We start from the raw sequence: 12,391 nt of genomic DNA on the forward strand, positions 1-12,391 counted from the left end.
AACATTGCATCAGGCTGTTCACTGAATGATTGTGGGAGCGGGGAGTGCTGCTGATGTGGGTAAGAGGCAGCAGAGAGACGAGTGGCACCTTGCAGGCACTCAGACAGAAGGATTCCTCAGATCAGGAATACAAAAAGGAGGAGAAATTTCTCAACCAAAGAGCTGGCAGGAAGGGAAACTTCCTGGCTATGGAGCAGAAAGAAAGGCAGGTCAGGGTAAGGAGAAGCAGCATCCAAATATACTGCTGGGGCAGGGATCAATATATCAAGCATACAGTACCATAGTGGTTATGTTACTGGACTAGTAATCCAGAGCCCTGGATTAATAATCCAGATAAATGTAAGTTCAAATCCCACCCATGGCAGTTTGAGAATTCGAATTCAATTAAAAAAAAACAAAATCTGGAAATAAAAAGCTGGTATCAGTAAAAGTGACCATGAAGCTGTCGTTTTGTCATAAAAATCCAACTGGTTCAATAATGTCCTTCAGGGAAGGAAACCTGCCCTCCTGACCTGGTCTGGCTTATATGTGACTCCAGTCCCACACGTAGTTGATTCTTAACTGCCCTCTGAAGTGGCCAAGCAAATCATTTAGTTGTTTCAAACCATTAGAAAGGAACAAAAGAACAAAATCGGACGGACCACTCAGCTGCGACCTAGGAATCGAATCAGGATATAGAATCATAGAATCATAGAAGTTTACAACATGGAAACAGGCCCTTCGGCCCAACATGTCCATGTCGCCCAGTTTATACCACTAAGCTAGTCCCAATTGCCTGCACTTGGCCCATATCCCTCTATACCCATCTTACCCATGTAACTGTCCAAATGCTTTTTAAAAGACAAAATTGTACCCGCCTCTACTACTGCCTCTGGCAGCTCGTTCCAGACGCTCACCACCCTTTGAGTGAAAAAATTGCCCCTCTGGACCCTTTTGTATCTCTCCCCTCTCACCTTAAATCTATGCCCCCTCGTTATAGACTCCCCTACCTTTGGGAAAAGATTTTGACTATCGACCTTATCTATGCCCCTCATTATTTTATAGACTTCCAAAAGATCACCCCTAAACCTCCTACTCTCCAGGGAAAAAAGTCTCAGTCTATCCAACCTCTCCCTATAAGTCAAACCATCAAGTCCCGGTAGCATCCTAGTAAATCTTTTCTGCACTCTTTCTAGTTTAATAATATCCTTTCTATAATAGGGTGACCAGAACTATACACAGTATTCCAAGTGTGGCCTTACTAATGTCTTGTACAACTTCAACAAGACATCCCAACTCCTGTATTCAATGTTCTGACCAATGAAACCAAGCATGCTGAATGCCTTCTTCACCACCCTATCCACCTGTGACTCCACTTTCAAGGAGCTATGAACCTGTACTCCCAGATCTCTTTATTCTAATACTCTCCCCAACGCCCTACCATTAACGGAGTAGGTCCTGGCCCGATTCGATCTACCAAAATGCATCACCTCACATTTATCGAAATTAAACTCCATCTGCCATTCATCGGCCCACTGGCCCAATTTATCAAGATCCCGTTGCAATCCTAGATAACCTTCTTCACTGTCCACAATGCCACCAATCTTGGTGTCATCTGCAAACTTACTAACCATGCCTCCTAAATTCTCATCCAAATCATTAATATAAATAACAAATAACAGCGGACCCAGCACCGATCCCTGAGGCACACCGCTGGTCACAGGCCTCCAGTTTGAAAAACAACCCTCTACAACCACCCTCTGTCTTCTGTCGTCAATCCAATTTTGTATCCAATTGGCTACCTCACCTTGGATCCCGTGAGATCTAACCTTATGTAACAACCTACCATGCGGTACCTTGTCAAAGGCTTTGCTGAAGTCCATGTAGACCATGTCTACTGCACAGCCCTCATCTATCTTCTTGGTTACCCCTTCAAAAAACTCAATCAAATTTGTGAAACATGAAACCATGCTGACTGTTCCTAATCAGTCCCTGCCTCTCCAAATGCCTGTAGATCCTGTCTCTCAGAATACCCTCTAACAACTTACCCACTACAGATGTCAGGCTCACCGGTCTGTAGTTCCCAGGCTTTTCCCTGCCGCCCTTCTTAAACAAAGGCACAACATTTGCTACCCTCCAATCTTCAGGCACCTCACCTGTAGCGGTGGATGATTCAAATATCTCTGCTAGGGGACCCGCAATTTCCTCCCTAACCTCCCATAACGCCCTGGGATACATTTCATCAGGTCCCGGAGATTTATCTACCTTGATGCGCGTTAAGACTTCCGGCACCTCCCTCTCTGTAATATGTACACTCCTCAAGACATCACTATTTATTTCCCCAAGTTCCCTAACATAACAAATGCACACCCAGCCCCATCGACCCTACAAAGTCCTCCTCACTAACATCTGAGGAATGGTGCCAATGTTGGGAGAGCTGCTTCACAGACTAGTCAAGCAACAGCCTGATATAGTAATACTTACTGAATCATACACATCATCTAAAGTCCTACAGTCCTTCATCACCATTCCTGGTTATATCCTGTCCCCCCAGCAGGACAGACCCTCCAGAGGTGGGGCCAAAGTGGTATATAGTCAGAGGGGAATGGCCCTGGGAATCCTCAACATTGACTCTGGATCATGAAGTCTCATGACTTCAGGTCAAACATGGACAAAGAAACTTCCTATTAATTATCACTTACCGCCCTCCCTCGGCTGATGAATCAGTATTCCTCCATGTTGAACAGCAATTGGATGAATCACTGATGATAGCAAGAGCACAGAATGTAGTCTGGGTGGGGGACTTCAATGTCCATCACCAAGGGAGGCTCGGTAGTTCCACCACTGGCCGAGTCCTGAAAGACATAGCTGCCAGACTGGGCTTGTAGCAGGTGGTGAGAGAACCAACATGAGGGAATAACCTACTTGACCTCGTCCTCACTAACCTATCTGTTGCAGCTGCTTCTGTCCATGACAGTATTGGTTGGACTGACCACCACACAATCCTTGTGGAGACCAAGTCCTTTCTTCACACTGAGGACACCCTTCATCGTGTCGTGTGGCACTACCACCATGCGAAGTGGGATAGAATAAGAACAGATCTAGCAGCTCAAAACTGGGCATCCATGAGGTGCACTAAGATAGGAAACCCCATTTACATCTATCATTGTTTCAACTCTGCAGGTCATTGAGTTACACCATGACTCCTACTCTCACATCCCCCAATGTGTTGTTTCCTCGGGAACTTCCCATGATTGTCCATTAGGCACAGGGAAGACTTCACCACACCTCCTTTCTGCTCCCCTCACCCTGAAAATCTGCTCCTCTTGACAACCTCTTCCAGCTCTTGCAAAAGCTTGAGGCCTCTTCCTGCCAATTATGGACTCTATGGTCAGCAGGCTGGCAAAGGATTCGACTCTTATTGCAGGAGAAGATTATCCTTAAGAAGAGGGAGAGAAGCTACTGAGAGGGAACCTCCCCTTCCCTTCAAACTCCAGGCTGTCACCCCTTCTGTCGAGGCAATACTACAAATCTTACACGGAGGTAATATGGAGCATGGTGGAGATTGGAAAGCTGCAGGTTTGGTCCGGCTCAAGTTGCATGGACAACTTTTCCATCTCCTTTTTTTTTCTCCATATCTCATTCCCTCAATCACTGCAACTGCATCACCTCACGAACATGCAAATTTTGGTCTAGTGCTGAAAATCATCCTACCTCCAAACTATATCCTATCCCTTGTCCCTCTTCTCTTTTCATGGATTGGACAGATGACTCCGGACAATGGGTCCAGAAAGAGGAATGAAGAAAGTCCTGCTGCAAATGTATCATCACTCAACCTTACCCTGCCTGGCACCAGCTTGGAAATAGGCACCACACCAATTTTACACAGTGACTTTGAGGGGAGTGCAGAAGTGGGCAGGAGCAGGTGGCAATGGCAAAGGAGGAAAAGGAACAATTTAGGGACTGGGGGAAATGGTTGGCAGGGCTGTTAATAGAGAGGAGGGAGGGGCATCCAGGGACCTATTAATTGAAGGATTCATTAATCAGATGTTGACCTATAGCACAGGTGGGTGGTAAGTGTTTGTCCCCAGCAGCCTCCTCAATGTCACTGGGACCTTCCCCTTCACAAGGCTGAAGGTCCTCCTCCACCAGATGCTCCATGTGTGGCCCTCATTGTACAGCAAAATGGTGAAGTGTGCAGCAAACCATGTTGGTGCCTGACACTCTGTCTGGACTGTATTGGAGATGTTCCCGATTGAGGTATCAGGATGACTATTCTATCATTCTAAGGGTCTGTCCAATGATGGCCCAATGATGAACATTCCCACCTGTCCCACAATCTTCAAGGCTTACAAACTGGGATAAAATACTGGCAGCTTCCAATTGCCCCAGCTGTAACTTTGTTCTCACGTTTTTTTGCTCCTAGTTCCTGAGGTCCTCTGACTTTCAGCGATGCTGCTGATTGTCATTTGGCTCTCAATTTAAAGTTAATAATATTTTTAATACATAATTATGTCAGCTAAATAACCTACCAGTTTTCAACTGGTTAAATAAATAGATCAAAAGGTAATATGTTTAGAATCAGGATGTGCAACAGTCGTTCTGTTTAACATCAATCAACTCGAAGCTGGGTGGTGGAAGATGCCAATATTTACTTCAGCCAATAAGCTCTGTGTCGGATCAGATTCCAGGAAGGGGTCAGGGGGTTCACTGACAGCCTGGTACAGTCAGGCTCAATGTGATCTTTGCAAAATTGAAGGATACAATTTGGTTGGAGGCTGAAATTTTGTCACTACATTCAAGGGACTGACATAGGGAAAAAGGTTTGGGAAACAGGCAGCACAAACCTCTTCCAGGAAGGCAGGGTCATTGTCAGGCAGTGTTACTGCAAGAGTTTTAGTTGAGATTCATACCAATCCCTTCCAAATGCTTTCAAAGAATTTTCTGATACCTAAACATTTCCAACAGTGTACGAAATTGTATTACTAAGTTTGATGCCCTTAACCAGTTGGGCCGAATGGCCTGTTTCTGTACTGTCGTTTCGATGTAACTTGATGTAACCTTTATTCTCATTATTCATTCAGAAAGCTGGATATTTATGGAGAGAAAACATTCTTACACTAAGGAGCATTCGCTCTTCGATGCACGCAAGCATTAAATACAATCCAAAAGTCAAGATCAGGATTGGCATGAACCTTCATGACTCCTGTGTGGCAGTGCTGTCTTTTCTTTTCAGTGGTTCTATTAGGAACATAGGAACAGGAGCAGGCCATTCAGCCCCTCAAACCTCTTTCCCCATTCAATGAGATCATGGCTGATCTGTATCCTAACTCCATCCACCCGCCTTCGCTCCATATCCCTTAATACCCTTGATTAGCAAAAATCTATCGATCTCAGATTTAAAATTATTAATTGAGCTCGCATCTACTGCTTTTTGTGGGAGAGAATTCCACACTTCTACCACCCTTTGCGTGAAGAAGTGTTTCTTAACTTCTCTCCTGAATGGTCTGGCTCTGATTTTAAGGTTATGTCCCCTTGTCCTGGATTCCCCCACCAGGAAAAAGTTTCACTCTATCTACCCTAACAATTCCTTTCAAAATCTCAAATACCTCAATCAAATCACCCCTTAACCTTCTATATTCCACTCGAGCTGCTATCTATGACGTATTTCAAATCTAAATCCAGTGCTACCATGGGTACAGACCAGCCACATTCTTTGTGTGTCAAAAAGACTGGGTTTGATCAGCTTATTGTTTTGAAATTGTCTACACACCAATCTCTGACTGGGCAGGTCAGATTATAAAACAATATACAACTTCAGTTTTTGCTTAACTCAGTCTTCCAAAGCATTAGACCTAATGTTCAAACCAACTATAGATAAAGTCACTGGATCATCTGGGCTCTACAACACAATGATGCAATCTCCTTTATTGGTGTAGTGTAGTACAACACGCACATGTTCAGAAATGAAATCAGCATTTTCATTAAAATAAAATTGATCTTCACAGTCACAACACATGAGTTTCACTAAAAACATTCTTCAGTATTCCATACACATAATTAAATGTTTCTGCGGTATATACACAGCATGGCTCTATTGCACTCCAGCTCCTAAAATAGAGGCTCTCTCAGGGAAATGGGTATCAGTACTCTTCACTTCCATGTGGATACAGACGCAACCTCTTTCTGCACCTGTAATATACAGAACAAGACCATTTAGAAAAATATACTTTAAAGCAAACAGAGGCCACAAATGTATCCAGAGCACAGGGACGTTTTCAGCTTTCTTTCTCACTATTCCAGTCCCTATTAATAAAGTCATGGCCTAGAGCACAAAACCACACAACATCGGGCACTAAATTGGCAATCTGAGACCAAACAATGGTTGCCATGAGAAATTGTAGTGATTCTCTGAGGTTGGGGTTAAAGGCAGAATGTTAGGGACACATTAAACAAAGCTTTACTATGTATGTGGCTCATGCTGTACCTGGTGTCAGAGCTTCAGTACTGGCACGGGATTGAAATGGAAAAATGTTCTATTCGTCAACATCCCCCATCATGATAAGCACCAACATTTCAGGAAATATCTTTCCTCGCTCCACTTCCACTCATTTTCCAAACCTTATCCACTGGATGAGTTCGCTCCACATTCATCAACTTCTTTCAGATCACAATCCCTTAATGCAGTCAACCTCCATTGCACTCAGTTCAGTGGCTGAATTACTCCATCTGGACATCTTCCATGACCTTCGATGGAACAATCAGAATCTCACTTTCAATTCTTCAGTTTCTTTGTGTCTCTTGCAAGTCTAACCAACAGCTACCACATCTCATTTGATGGCTCCATCCTTGGTCACAAAGAGAAGCAAGGATGTGGGATGCCATTCAGCCCATTTAGCTCATCCTCCCACGAAACCTACGGACCCCTCATCACAGTATCTAATTGCCTCTTGAATGATTCCAGGTTTTGTCTCCACCATCCTACCTGGAATCCTTCCAAGTATTGATCACTCTTTGTGTGAAGAATTGCTCCCCAGTATCAATGCCGAACTTGCCTTTTACCAGTTTGTATCTGTGCATCCTGTCTTCCGATCCTGGTTTAAGTTGAAGTAGGGCCCTGGATTAACCCCCACTTGGTAACTTATATACCTCTTCAAGGCCACTTTCATTTGCCTCTTTTCAAGGCTGCAAAGCCTGAGTTTTCTCATAACTGACTCTTGGGATCACTTTTTTCGTCCTTCCCTACATCATTTTGAGGTTCTGGATGCTTCCCTTGTGCCAGTGATTGATACTGCGTTCCGTTCCAATCAGCAGCTTGACAACAGCACTGTACAGCTTCAGCATTACGATCTCAGGCTTGTGCTCTACTGATCTGACAACATAACTCAGCATTGTTTGCTTTGTTGAGCGCTGCTTTGTAATGAATGATCTCCCCTAGCTAGTAATACCATTCATCAAATATGTCTCCCATTTTTTCTTTCCAATATCTAACAGCTTACACTTACCTGTATTGAATTTAATTTGACATAATTATGTCTATGCACAAATTTTGACCAGATCCTTCCTCAGCTGTTAGGAAGGATTTGACACTTCCCACCTCACCTTCCCTCCCCACCCCCCACCCGCTCGGCATCTGTGAATTTGACCAACGCCAACTTCCATTTATATCACACCTTTAACGTAAAGTGAAACCTGTACAAACGGACAACTCCAAAAACGGACACCTGTAAAAAAAAAATGGACACTCATTGACAGTCCCAAATAATTTACATTGTAAAATACACAAGCTACATCTTGAAACAAGGGACATTCGCAAATTACGAACTATGGACAGCCTTCAAAGCACCAAGTCCATTTACAACTTGAAACACTGGACACGCTCTATCTCTGGGACTGAATGCTTGCAAGGCTCTATCCCAGGTATAGAGCGGTTTCTCTGCCACTATGGATGCTGGGTAAAGAACTCCCCATTCCAGAAAAGTCAGGAACTGCACTGGGCAACATCACATCTCACTCCACCAGTACGTCAGGTACTGATAAGCTGCTAAAAGCCCCCTACCCACCCCCCAACACTTCAAACATTAGCAGCTGCAGCACACGGCAGGTGGGGGTCCCGGACAGGGGTCTGCTGGACATTGATCCCCCCCAATTTGGCTGGGATCTCCCAGACACTCCGGCCCTACAGCAGCCACCTCACCCTGTGCAGGCTGCCAATGTAGCAAATCCCAGGCTAAGAACAACCATCCCTCAAAGGAACAGGACTCCAGGATGGCAATGAACTGGGAAACCCAACAAACATAAAATTAAGTGAAATCACATCCTGCTGGCAGGGCTCCAGAACTAGGCACGATCTCAGGCGAAGGCGAAAAAAAGAAGGAACGCTGCAGGAGATACAGGCAATCCCGGAATATTTGGCTCATCTGGTTTACTGTATATACAATGACCATTTTGAAAATAGGGACATCTGCAAATAAAGGACACCTGATGCAAATCCCTTTAGATGTCCTTAATTTACAAACTTCAATGTAGTAAAGTATCCCAAGGCACTTCACAGGAGCATTATCAGACAAAATTTGACACTAAGCCACATAGAATCATAGAATGGTTACTGCACGGAAGGAGGCCATTTGGTCCATCGTGTACGTGCTGGCTCTGCAAGAGCAATCCAGCTAGTCCCACTCCCCTGTCCTATCCCCATAGCCCTGCAAATTTTTTCCCTTCAAGTACTTATCCAGTTCCCTTTTGAAGGCCATGTTTGAATCTGCCTCCACCACCCCCTTGGACAGTGCATTCCAGATCATAACCACTTGCTGTGTAAACAAGTTTTTCCTCGTGTCACCTTTGGTTCTTTTGTCAATCACCTTAAATCTGTGTCCTCTGGTTCTTAACCCTTCCACCAATGGGAACAGTTTCTCTCTGTCTACTCTGTCTAGACCCTTCACGATTTTAAATACCTCTATCAAATCTCCTCTCAACCTTCTCTGCTCTTTGGAGATCAACTCCAGCTTCTCCAGTCTATCTGCGTAATGAAGTCCCTCTTCCCTGGAATCATTCTAGTAAATCTCTTCTGCACCCTCTCTAAGGCCTTCACATCTTTCCTAAAGTGCGGTGCCCAGAACTGGATACAATACTCCAGTTGTGGTCGAACCAGTGTTTTATAAAGGTTCATTATAACCTCCTTGCTTTTGTACTCTATGCCTCTATTTATAAAGCCCAAGAACCCGTATGCTTTTTTAACTGCTTTCTCAACCTGCCTTGCCACCTTCAACGATTTGTGCACATATACCACCAGATCTCTCTGTTCCCCTTTTAGAATTGTACCCTTTAATTTATATTGCCTCTCCTTGTTTTTCCTACCAAAATGTATCATTTCACACTTTTAGAGATATTAGAACAGGTGACCAAAAGCTTGGTCAAAGAGGTTTTAAGGAGCGACTTAATGGAGGATAGAGAGGTAGAGAGGCAGAGAGGTTTAGGGAGGGAATTCCAGAGCTTAGGGCCGAGGCAGCAGAAGGCACAGCCACCAATTGTGGAGCAATGGAAATCGGAGCTGCACAAGAGGCCAGAATTGGAGGAGCGCAGAGGTCTCGGAGAGCAGTAAGGACAGAGGAGGGAATTGAACACCAGGATGAGAATTTTAAAATCAAGGCATTGTCAGACTAGGCATCAATGTAGGCCAGCGAGCACAGAAGTGATGGGCGAATGGGACTTTAGTACGAGTTAGGATACAGGTAGCAGGGTTTTGGATGAGCTGGAAAGTGGGAGGTTTGCTGGTAGAGCATTGGAATAGTCGAGTCTGGAGGTAACAAAGGTATGGATGAGGGGTTTAACAGCAGGTGGACTGCGGTAGGTGCGGAGACAGGCGATATTACAATGAAGCATTGCTTTTCTGAATCGAACATCTTGACGTAGATTAGAAACGGTCAGGGTCACAGTGCCAATCCTTGTAGTATTCCACTCAGCCTGACATAATTCCCCAAATTAATGCTCTCAACTTCTCTTTCAGAGAATTCCTCAACTGCCTTCGAGTTTTACCTTGGATACCCACTGCCTTAAACTTGTGCAGCCTTTGATACAGAACTTTTATCCAGGATTCCGGAAATCTAGGTACACTACATAATAGAACTTTATGACATCAACTTGGGCTGCCATTTCCACAAAAAAGTCAGGAGGCTCATTCAGGCAGAATCTCCCCCCTGCTGGGTGCCCATCACCAAGTTATTTTCATATAAAGGTCTCCCAAGTTTGTTCCAACAATTCCATTATTTTGCTGTTAATTATTCATCCAGTCCACTCCTGATAATTTACATTCTTTGACAGGCTAAAAAATAACTGAATTATCCAACAATTTGAATTAAGCAGCTTTGAATTAAGAGTAGCTCGTATCACATTCTGGCTTCTTTATCAAAACTGACATTAAATTCACACCTCTCCATCACTGAAGATGCCTCCAAGAAACTGCATTTCCTCCTTGGTGTCACTTTTCCCCTCATTGACTCGATAAAACCCAAGTCTGCCAAGACATTAATACTGTTCCCACATCCGAGGAGGTTCTTCTATCGTTTTTCTTGCCGCCCTGGGCAGGATGAAAGAAAATGTTTGCCCTTCGTTATGCAATCTCTCTCACCTCTCGCTTCCAACAAATCTTGGTCCAACACAAACTTTCTCTATTTTATTGATCCTACTCTGAACACTGCTCCTCTGAACTTTCCTACAATTTTCCCATGTTAATCACTCTTCCACTTCTCTGCATCCTCACTGGTTTCAAATAAAGATTCATTACAGTCTCCTGCTTGAATTTATTCTTTCCCAGGAACTCAAAATTGTGGAGCTCCTTATCTCCCTTAAGATTCCCTTCCTCTTACATTCTTCAGGCTTCTGAACTCTAAGCTAGGCATCACTTGATCACAAACATCCTGATTTACGTCACCTCCTTTCAACCACAGAGGTGTCCTGCACTGTGGGCTTTGGGCGCAGCCTTAGTTTCCCAATTGAAAGCTTGAAAATTATTGCCCTCCCTGGTCTAGGCCAATGTTTAATCAGCAGGTATAAGGTGAGAGAGAGAGAGAGAGAGAGAGTAGGGCAATTCTAGCCTGTACGTTTTCTGTGGGGACCACTAGTCTCAACAAAGCACCTTTCCATTAAGGCCCAAGCTACACAGGAAATTTATCTGAGAAGAATCATGCTTAATATTCAGTTTTCATTCTGTAATCTTCTTTTGATTCAGATTAACTTTACAGGTAAAGCACATTATCCAGTGATAACAAAAACACCTGCCAAAATATACTGTGAATCCACCTTGAAGGAACAAAAAAAACAACAGCAGAGTGTGGGACAGAGTGACAGGGAAGGGGTAGTATGTGATGACAGCGACACACTGTGGACAATGAAGACAGGAGTACATGAGCACATGGAATAAGAGAATAATGAGCATCAGTAAAGAGTGACACAATCTGCAACACAAAGACGACAAACAGGTGCAGATAGACAATGTATCCAAGGTCTTATCTCGGGCAATGACACAAGAAATCCACTAGAGTGAAATAATGATTTTGTGCAATTTATTGTGGTCAGAGATAGGGCAGGGAGAGAGAAAAGTTCAGGGAGACAGTGAGATTTCATACATAGTTCGAGAGAGAGTTGTTAAGACACTTGGAAACAACATAGTTCAGAGACAGGGAGGAGGGAGTGAGAGAGATAGAGAGAGAGAGAAAGAGAGAAAAGAACCAAAGCTACACACAAGGACAGGGATTAGCTTTGGTTATTTACAACTACGGGTGAATAAATCATGAGTGAAGCCACCCGTGAAAATAAAATCATTTTGCTCCAACAAAATTAGGTGTGCCCATCCCCGCTCTTACCTTACTGAGTTCAGGAAACAGTTCCTGTAGTACTATGTCCAGCAGTACATACGTCAGATGAAATAAAAGTGGAATAAGTAAGTGCTCTGTCCAGGTGGAATCTAAACTATTTACCAATTCAGAAATGTACAATGATTTTTTTAAACTATTACTGTTCTTCGTTGGGAACCAGTTGCAACTTTTAATGAGCATCACCTCTGATAACCAGTCTGTGGCTTCAGATTATTTACGCTCGTCCCACATGTGGTCTCCTAGCAATGGCTTTGCTTAGTGCAACAAACCTGAACTGACATTATCATGCCCATTTCTACCAGTTGTTAAATATATCTCCATACACAATCTCCCAAAGGGCTACTAGTCACTGTGACCTTCAAATCTGAAGTATGTGCAGCCTGCACTTAATACCATGAAGAGTAAAAGTCTTGACCTAGTGAGTGAGGTAATGATTCAGTCTCACTCTAAAACCTCACATCTGTAGCCCTATGGAGTGAAATTCATCTCACCAAGACAAGAATGCCCATTTTTCTCTGGAGTTAACACTCCTGAGTCTC

The 12,391-nt window shown here is 43.8% G+C and overlaps 1 long non-coding RNA gene across 1 annotated transcript; it reads right to left on the reverse strand.

The window, feature by feature from the left end:
* Window positions 1-5,880: 5,880 nt before the first annotated feature.
* LOC137324214 (uncharacterized) lies at window positions 5,881-12,023 on the reverse strand. The gene is made up of 2 exons (XR_010963556.1): window positions 11,841-12,023; window positions 5,881-6,171 (listed from the first exon to the last, which is right to left on the reverse strand). It is a non-coding gene; the product is annotated as an uncharacterized lncRNA (long non-coding RNA).
* Between the last annotated feature and the right edge of the window lie 368 nt (window positions 12,024-12,391).

Source organism: Heptranchias perlo, chromosome 8 (genome assembly GCF_035084215.1).
Source record: "Heptranchias perlo isolate sHepPer1 chromosome 8, sHepPer1.hap1, whole genome shotgun sequence".
NCBI classification, from domain to species: Eukaryota; Metazoa; Chordata; class Chondrichthyes; order Hexanchiformes; family Hexanchidae; genus Heptranchias; species Heptranchias perlo.